The sequence below is a fragment of the Homarus americanus genome, unplaced genomic scaffold (genome assembly GCF_018991925.1).
Source record: "Homarus americanus isolate GMGI-L3 unplaced genomic scaffold, GMGI_Hamer_2.0 scaffold4060, whole genome shotgun sequence".
Classification (NCBI taxonomy): domain Eukaryota; kingdom Metazoa; phylum Arthropoda; class Malacostraca; order Decapoda; family Nephropidae; genus Homarus; species Homarus americanus.
Window position 1 is genome coordinate 6,139,820 of NW_024746161.1, and position 9,182 is coordinate 6,149,001.

Genomic DNA, 9,182 nt, shown 5'->3' on the forward strand with positions numbered 1-9,182 from the left:
CTCGCTAGCCTTGTAACTAACACTCCTTTGAATGAACCCAAGTACTTTATTAGCCTTGTTACGAGCAAAAACACATTGTTTACTTGGCTTAAGATTCCTACTTATCATTACTCCTAAATCTCTCGCAGTCGGATTCCACAATGGCATCGTTGTTCATCTGATTTAAAATTGCGCTACCATTCTGTTTTGCCTTGTAATGATATGTTAATTTTTCTTGTAAATATATTAGTTTGTTTTAATATGTATTTTTCATTCTGGGTATCTTCTCCTTTACAATTAAACAACAATTGACCTTTTGAATATTACAAATCAGTATTCCCCCTAACTTGACATAGATCTGTAGTTACCAAGAGGAGTGAACAGGATCTTGGTGCTCTGGGATATAACTGACGCGAGGTAAAACAGAAACCTAAATCCAGAGAGCGAGATAGAGCCATGCCACACCCAATACATATATAAAAAAGGTAATAAAATACACTAAAGAAACTATGGAGTATTCCCCTTACTATCATACGCAGGGAATATGTGAGAAAACTTGAACACCGACATAGACTTAGATGAGGACAGATATTGGGAAAGACATTATGGCTATGGACTTGATTTTTGCTGTGATAATACTCACTAGAAAAACATGATAGCGAGCAACTTGTGATATTCTTCAACCTTGAGCTGGCTCATGTGTGTCTTTGAAACTCATTGTGCAGGGAGCACTAGGAAATCAGTATCAAAAATTTTCCGTGCTACTATAGTGTGCGGTTTACAAAGATATTAGTCTAACCTAACCTAACCTTATCTAACCAAACCTGACCTAACCTAACCTAACCTTATCTAACCAAACCTGACCTAACCTAACCTAAGCTAAACTTAACCTAAATATCTTGTAGACCGCATGCTATAGTAGCACGGAAAATATTCTGTTTTTTAAAGCTATTTAAGCCTCTATCGTAAGTGTAAGAGTATGGTTTTGTATCGCAACTGGAAAACAAACACATAATTTACTCGAAGGTGAAATGTACTGTAGTTCCATCACATATAACGACGGTGACACCAGTGTTAAGTTACGTAAATATGTTAAGTAATATTGTGTCTCGGTACTGCCTTAGATTAATGGAACACGCTATATGGCAGTGTTCTTGATCATGGACCCCAAGGAACTTCTTCAGCAAAACATTCGATGGTTCCACAAATAACCAAACGCTCACCACCGAACACACAAATACAATAGATCTACACAAAACAACAAATATTTACAACAAACAAATTATAATGAAAAAAGACAGTTTTGAATTCACCTCAGAGTGTATTGGCACCAGCTATCGTAAAGAGATAGAATAATGGTAAGATTGGGTTAAAATAAAGGTAAATGGTTGAAAATTGACTAGGGCGTGAGATAAGGATGGTTATTGCGTATTTCCATTTGTGTTTATCTAATTCAGAGACACCGTGGTGTGATCTGCTTGCCGGAAGGACAGAAGAAGTGACCATGGACACACGTATCATAATCCTCTAAGATCAAATTTTATGGAGGGTCTTAAAAGTGAAGTTAAGAGATGAAAACATTATTCAGAAAGGAAGGGAATGACGTGATAAAGAAGGAGATATCAACGGATGTCGTTACCCACGGCGTTTTCAGCGTTTTCCTGTCCATGGCGTCATCACCATTCTGGCATGTATTCATAGATGAGGCAGTAGGTGGATGTGAGTTTGTATTAGAAGAATTTTAAACAAAGTAGAACACTATCTGTATGATATGGACACAAAGTAGTACCTTAAGCTGTGTACCCTTATATTACTCCATTAATTATGTATAGTAAAGTATTACAGAACAAGTATTAATTCTATGTAATATTCCCATTTATTGTGCAACATGTTAAGTATATAAACTATCTTATTTACATTGTATGTATTTAGCTTGTGAATGCTGGCATCTGTACATCCCAGCGCGCAGTAATACATAGAGTGAAGACTGCCAGTCCTTGTGGTGCGGAAGTGAGCTTCTTGGTCCCTTTGTATATATATCTCCCGTACGAGAATAGAACCTACTTTTAAGAGAACAAGTGTTTGTGTATACCCTCAGTAGTATAGAACATTTTGTGGGTATCAAGACGAACACAGACTAGCTAAGTGCGTACTGATAAGGAGTATCTCTCGGAAAAGGTGATTTTAGCACGAGCCATTAACCGAACTTCAAAGAGCACTGGAGGAATCATTGGAGACAGAAGACGTTATAACAGAAAAAAAGGATTGCTGTAAGTCCACTCACTCAAGATATTTAATTTCTCTCGAGTCACATGATACGGAAAGTTTGAAAGTCCATATTTCAGTAACGTGCAGGCTTTGGGAATGTTTCCCTGACCTTTCTTTAACCCTAAATGGTGCCCTGACTTGAACTGTCTATATATAGTACATTATATGTATATGCACTGTTTTTGTACATTGCGTATCTTCACTGTGAATATACAATACATGCTAAATCAATGTAAATTTGTTTGGTGATTTTACTGAATAAATATCTATCTATATATCTGTGGCGTACCCGTAGTAAAGGGGCGAGTGACGATAGCGTGTTTTTTTTTTTTTTTTTAGAATCTGTAACTCACTAAAGATTCTGCAAGATAATACCTGCAGTCCTCTAAAGGAGTGAAATGAGTGGAGCATCCTTTGTTCTCTTACTATTGCTGTGGAAGTCGTCGACAGCGGACGCACGGCTAGTTTCCTCTCAGTATCTCTCAAAAGGTAAAGTTCCATTCTTAAATAACCATAAAACAGTTTTTGGAGTATTTAAGTGGCTTTGGTTAATTGACTGGCTGAATGATATACTGAATGGCTGAAAAACTGATAATACTGCATGTTTCATCCTGGGTGTCATTATAGAACTCCCGTCTGACTTCTGGTGAAAATACGAGCTGATAGTAACAACACGTAGATGAGATTGTGACTGGTGGATTTTTACAATATCATTTACTGTTGAATTACCAGTCAATTTTAACATCAAAATTTCTAAGACTCATTAGTTGGCTAAGAATAAGAATATAAGAATAACGGTAACTGCAGTATGACTATTGGTTCACACTAGGCAGCCCTTATCACTTATATCTGTCCAACCTACAATATAACAATATATTTGAAACTTCCCACCGCGTACGAGTTAATGATGGTGTTTAGTAACTTGTTCCACTCATCCACAGCTCTATGGTAGTGAACCAATGTTTAGCTAATTCCTCTCTAAATATAAAATTCTCTAATTTAAAAGCATTGCTGTATTCACTCCTAATATGATAGTTTAAGTACCTAAACTTCATTACTTTTATTTAACTCCATCATCCATTTATATTTGTGTGAACGCCCATATCTATGTTTCTAATATAAATAGAAGCAGCCCGAGTACTGAGCCTTGGGGAACGCGATTTTATACCATTTGCTGCTATTTCTGTCCATTAACTATGACCTAATTCAATCTAGAATTTGCTCTCCAATAACATGTGTCTCTAGTTTTCTTATTAGTCTTTCATGAGGGACCCTATCAAAGGATCTAGTGAATTCGAGGTATATCACATCTTAGTCGTGCCCATCGTCCATAGATTCGAAAACGCTTGAAAAGGATGATAATAATAGACTTGTCAGACACGAACGCCCTCTGACAAAACCATGTTAAGAGCCATTAATTAACTTGTATTTTTTTTAAGGTGTTTTCATGTCGAATTAGTAACCATTGCTTCCAATAATTTTCCCACAATTAATGTTAAACCAACTGGGCGATAGTTTGAGGACAGTGATGTATATCTCTTTTTGAAAATCGGTATTACATTCGCTGTCCTCTAGGATTCTGGCACATCATCCGATTTTAGTGACACTGACATGAAACACACAATATGTAAAATAGCTTCCTGTCACTATTGAGCCCCTAAAACAACACCATACACACACGTACCTTAGCTAGTACAGGTTTGTAATGCTGGATGCTTGGTGATAGTGGTAGTGGTGGTAAAGGTGGTGGTGGTAGTGGTGGTAGGAGGTTGATAGTGATAATGTTAGTCATGGTGGTGATAGCCATGCTACGAGTAAAATTAGTTAAAAACTTATCTGAATGATTTTGCTAAGCATTTGATCATTACACTGTCCAAATTTCAGCTTCCTAGCTCAAAAAGTGCCTGAGATATCGTCAGGACAACCATCCAACCAACCAACCACTGGTGACAACATTCAGTCAGGGTTAGATAGTCTGAAATCTATCCAGACAATATAACAAGGATACGTTATCTTAAGTGAGATGAGAGTGCATCCTGAACCGCTGAGCCGATGATGTTTATACCATCGGCTAATATTTGAATCTTAATTGTTGCTAATTTGGCGGACAATTTTGGTCTCATTTTGCTCAATATTTGAAGCTTAATCAATGGAAATATTCCTTTTTTGTGGAAACACGAAAAATATTATTTTTTCAAGTATCGAGTTGAGAAGTTTCTGTCAGCGGGGAAAGTTATCAACTGAAGATAGTATCGTCCCAGCCTCTCTGAACTTTTGATCATGCTCCGCACCAGCCACTCTGTGACTTCACTGCGTGACATGTGACTAAGGTTAGGTTAGGTTAGGGTTGGTAAGGTCATGATTTGCTGCTTTTAAATGGTAAACGGTCGTAGTAACGAAAACAAAAACACGATTCTTTTTAACTTTGTTATTCTCAACTCGAAGTGAAAATAACACCCCTTTTCACCGTTTCCACCAAACAAAGACTATGTCCATTGCATTAAGCATCAAATATTGAGACCAAAATTGTCCACCAAACTAGCAACAATCGAGATCCAAATAATTACCACACCATCATAATTTCGGATTCCTGGTCGTTCTTCTAGTATGGCTTATGAACAGAATACATAAACTACTGGAGACGTAGAACTGGTTGTTTGAAAGTTTGTACCATCTCAATACTGTAGTATGGAAGTAGTCAGTACGTCTACTAAGTTTTGGTGCGGTCAAGCTCTTTCCGTGTTTTGAAGAGATCTCTTGGCTTATTTAACTTAATTCTTTTTACATCACCGCGTTACTTTTTGCGACATACCAAACAATGTTAAATCCCTCGTGTACCTACCGGGATGAAATCAGATCAACATGCAAATTAAAACTATGTATAAACTATCTTATAAGGACATAAAGGTAAGAGTGGCACAGTACTACAACATCATTACTGAAGTAAGTTATCTGTTGTTTGTGCAGGTAGATGTGACGCCTCTTAACCATTTTGCCTGAACACAAAGCGAATCGACGGAGTGGTGCTCTGTGATGGTTGACCCAGGGAGGATGGTGACCATTGAAATGCTACAACCCTGCTGGTGGTTGGTGGTGGTGATGATCATCCTTTCTGTGACAACACCCTGCCCTTCACATGGTTAGTTATGGTGTGGTGAACAGGGAACTTTTTGAAGAATTAATAGTCAAAATTTTCTGATAAATGTTTACTTCACATAAATAAACAATAGAAAAAGTTGGGTGGGAGATTCACAACACTGATGTGTACATAACATTTTTTGACCACATGTAGATTGTCGTACCTTTATGTGCTCACCTACTGGATATTACTATCATGAAGTAATATTATTTCCTTTTTACAGAATGTCATACGGCAAGGGGAAATTATATTTCCATTCCTTTCTGTGGGAAGGACGCAGCATATTGCTGGTATTCCCTCTGGACCATTAATAATATCCAAGTGAGGCTGCCAGGAAAAAAGAACATAAAGATAGCGGTAAACATGACTGAAGCTGAAACTATACAATGCCAGGAAATCATCATCAAAGGAAACCCTACTGAGGAAATGAAGAACTCAAACACTGATTATCTCAAGGGCTTTATAACAATACCGACACTCAACTTATTAACAGATTTTTCTTATCCACAACAAAAAAGGATTGTGTATATACAAATTTCAAGTAAAAAAATCAGTGATCTTATTGGAAACAGTGGCGACATGTCTTGTGGTAAGTTATTCACTCCACCTCGTGTGTCATGATGAGTACGCAAACGTGTCACTTGTTACCCTCCATCATCAGTTATATGTTAAAGGGATAAATAAATTGTAAAATATTCTTGTTCTATTCTTCACTTTCAGGTTGTCTTCAATATTCTTTAGTTGCTCCCCCAGAGGTGAGCAGAGAGACAACCACCAACACATCAACCACCATCACAACAACCACCATCACAACTGTTGGAGGTAATATATGCGTGAATCTGTCTACCTTTATATTTCTGCTTACTAAGGCCAGTCCACACGACCGAGCAGTGCCCGGCGGGCACGCGCTAAATGCCGGTTATCGGGCAAAATTGGCGGGCAAACCAGCGTAGTGCCCGTGCCCGTCGTTGAGTGAAATCATGGTCAGCCTGTCTGGTGGTTTGCTGCCGGATATGGAGAGACGACTCTGCCAGACAAACGAGTTGACCCTGGGACCCCTTCACAAATATTAATATGTTTTAATATCATTTTCATTATTAATAATCGATAAAACCGGAAAACCGACATTCCTATAATATTGTCTTAACATTCAATATTACACAAGCCTGCAATACAAGACAAGTGTTATTATTGGAACCTCAAGTGACTGTCAAAAACAGCTGATCACTACGCCACCGCTGACCTCGGGGGTCGGGGTCCTAAGTCGGTGAGGTATGAACAGAGATACTGACAGAACGTATGCTAGCACTTTGTAAAACCTGAGTTAAGTACTGCAAATGTGATACGTATATGTTCCCCGCTCGGTCCAGATGTCCAGTGTATAACCAAATAAGCTTATGCAATGTACATTATTGGCGTGACAATAAACGGGAGACTGTTTATGTATTATGTAATGAGGACATTCGTGTGTGTTCTTCGTTCCTGCCGCTCTCCTCACTCTAGTCCCATAGCTTCCTGTCTATGCATATCATAATTCTAACATTATTCAATGAATTTCTATGTATTACAAATCTCACCTGCAAGTAATCTTCCTTGAGTATTTCATACATGGCTTGACAAGTTGCAGATATTATGCGAGACAAACTTTGTTTTAATACCCTCGTTCTATACTGAAGTGACGTGTAGGTGCACCCAGTTGAAAGATATATGAGCGTTGCCTCTAGACGAGCCTCTGCAGATATACTCTCCCTCATGTACAGTAGGTATCCGGTTTTTTTATATATGGTCCCACTTTCGCTAGAAGTTTGTAAAATGTGTTGGGGTCCATTGTCATGTAATTGGTGAAGTCCTGCTCATGTCCATCTTGCAGTTCACGCAAAATCGTGGCATGACTTCCCAATACTTTTCTTCGACCTAACCACTCTTTGCACCATTCCCTTTTCTGCATTTGGTTATTCTTTTTGCACATAGAAGCAATTATTACAGTACACAACGCTATGCTCTTCGCTTTAACTGTCCGGCGATTATTCCTGCGACACACCATGGTGATCGTACCGCACCCGCCATTGCCGACCACCTACTAGCTACAGGCGCCCGACTATGACTGCCGCCAACCACCCCCGTGTGTACAACAACACACAGGCTTTGCCCGCCGGGCACTGCTCGACGTGTGGGCGGGGCTTTACGCATTAAGGTTTGTGCACCAGTCTTTATTCTTCATTTGTACGGTTGTGTGTTTGTTGTAGCACTTATTCACTTTTGTGCTGTTAATATTATCTGCCTGTTCTCTTTGAAGATCAAGTTCTCCTTTGTTTTTTATCAGACTTCGTATTTATTGATATATTCTTTGTTTTTAAACGATATTCAATTATTTGTTTCATGCTTATGAATATACACATGTAACTGGAGAACTTTAACCGAGTAATTTTCCGTTTTCCTTTATTCTAGATTCCTCTTTCATATAACTTGCAAACACTTGTGGTTGACATGACACAAATTATGTAAACAAACATTGATGTGTCTATTAATAACGTTAAACTAGTTGTAATGAATCAGAATAATTTCTGCAGATAACACGTTTTTATTGCATTCAAGAATTACTAAATGTCTGATATATACTTTTTTCATTTACTGGATATATTTTTGGAAGCTAAACATTTCCAGATAATATGAAACAGTGATCGTTTATATGTAATGAAAAGTGGGTAATGTTTTTTTAAAAACTAAATATTTTATCGCTCTGGATATATGAACCTCTTTTTTGCTATTTTGGAAAAGTACATATTTATGTTAGCTGACGGAAGTATAACAGTTATGCTGAAATTTTGACTTCCATTAAACTTTTTATCAGAAAATTATTGGTGGATTGGTCTAGTGATGGTGTTGATCAGCGTGGGTGTCTCTCTCCTCTTCTACATATTTGCATGGAAACGAGGCCCCCGAAAAACTCACCTTCAGGGGTACGACTTCGAAGATCCTATTTACGATGATATAATGTAGAAGAAGAGTGTGTCAGGAGGCAGACGGAGGTCAACAGGAGGGCCACACGTGAGCAGCGAGGGTCTAGTTATCACACTGAGAACCGTCTCTATGCCTCCTGTGTCAAGACAACTAGACAACAGCACGCCATAGAGTATATCAATTACGAGCAGTTGGTGGCTGTGTGGGGAGCCTCATGCTTCTTGATACAGATGATCTACCAGCATATAGGCAGGTCAGCCCCATACCTCACCCGGCCATCAACACTCCTGCTGCATCGTGATCTCTAACTAGCAGAGGACCATCTGTTCTCACACAGGCACTTACACTACCAACAGAATGAGGACAATAGCGAGACTAAACGACGGTACCGACCACAGTAAAACTCTACATACAGTGATAAACACTTATTCGTATCAACATCATTTAGAATGTAAATAATGTTCATGATAAGTCATGTCATTCCTTTGGTTCTCATAATTCTACTTGACTTTGTCTTAGTCAGTCATGTGGGCTACTAGGTTAATATGTTCTCCCAATGATATAGAGATAATAAACTAAGTTGTCTACTTTATAAGGCATTTTGAACACTACAACCTTACTGTGATTGGCCCTGGGTAGTATTGATGATGCTCAGCAAGAGAACATTTATTGATGCTATACTGATTTTTACCATTATTAACCACTATGTAGCTATGAAGTATATTATATAAATCACTATTTTAATTTATAATGAAGAAGTATTTAGTCTTTCCAGACAGGATTAATTCTTAAGGCTACTAACATCTCCTCATGTAAGAACAACAAACTTTTAAAT

The 9,182-nt window shown here is 38.2% G+C and overlaps 1 long non-coding RNA gene across 1 annotated transcript; it reads left to right on the forward strand.

Annotated features, from left to right (window-relative positions):
- Positions 1 to 71: 71 nt before the first annotated feature.
- On the forward strand, positions 72 to 9,114 carry LOC121879080. The gene is made up of 6 exons (XR_006091272.1): positions 72 to 2,249; positions 2,587 to 2,736; positions 5,215 to 5,386; positions 5,610 to 5,975; positions 6,107 to 6,208; positions 8,238 to 9,114. It is a non-coding gene; the product is annotated as an uncharacterized LOC121879080 (long non-coding RNA).
- The last annotated feature ends 68 nt before the right edge of the window (positions 9,115 to 9,182 follow it).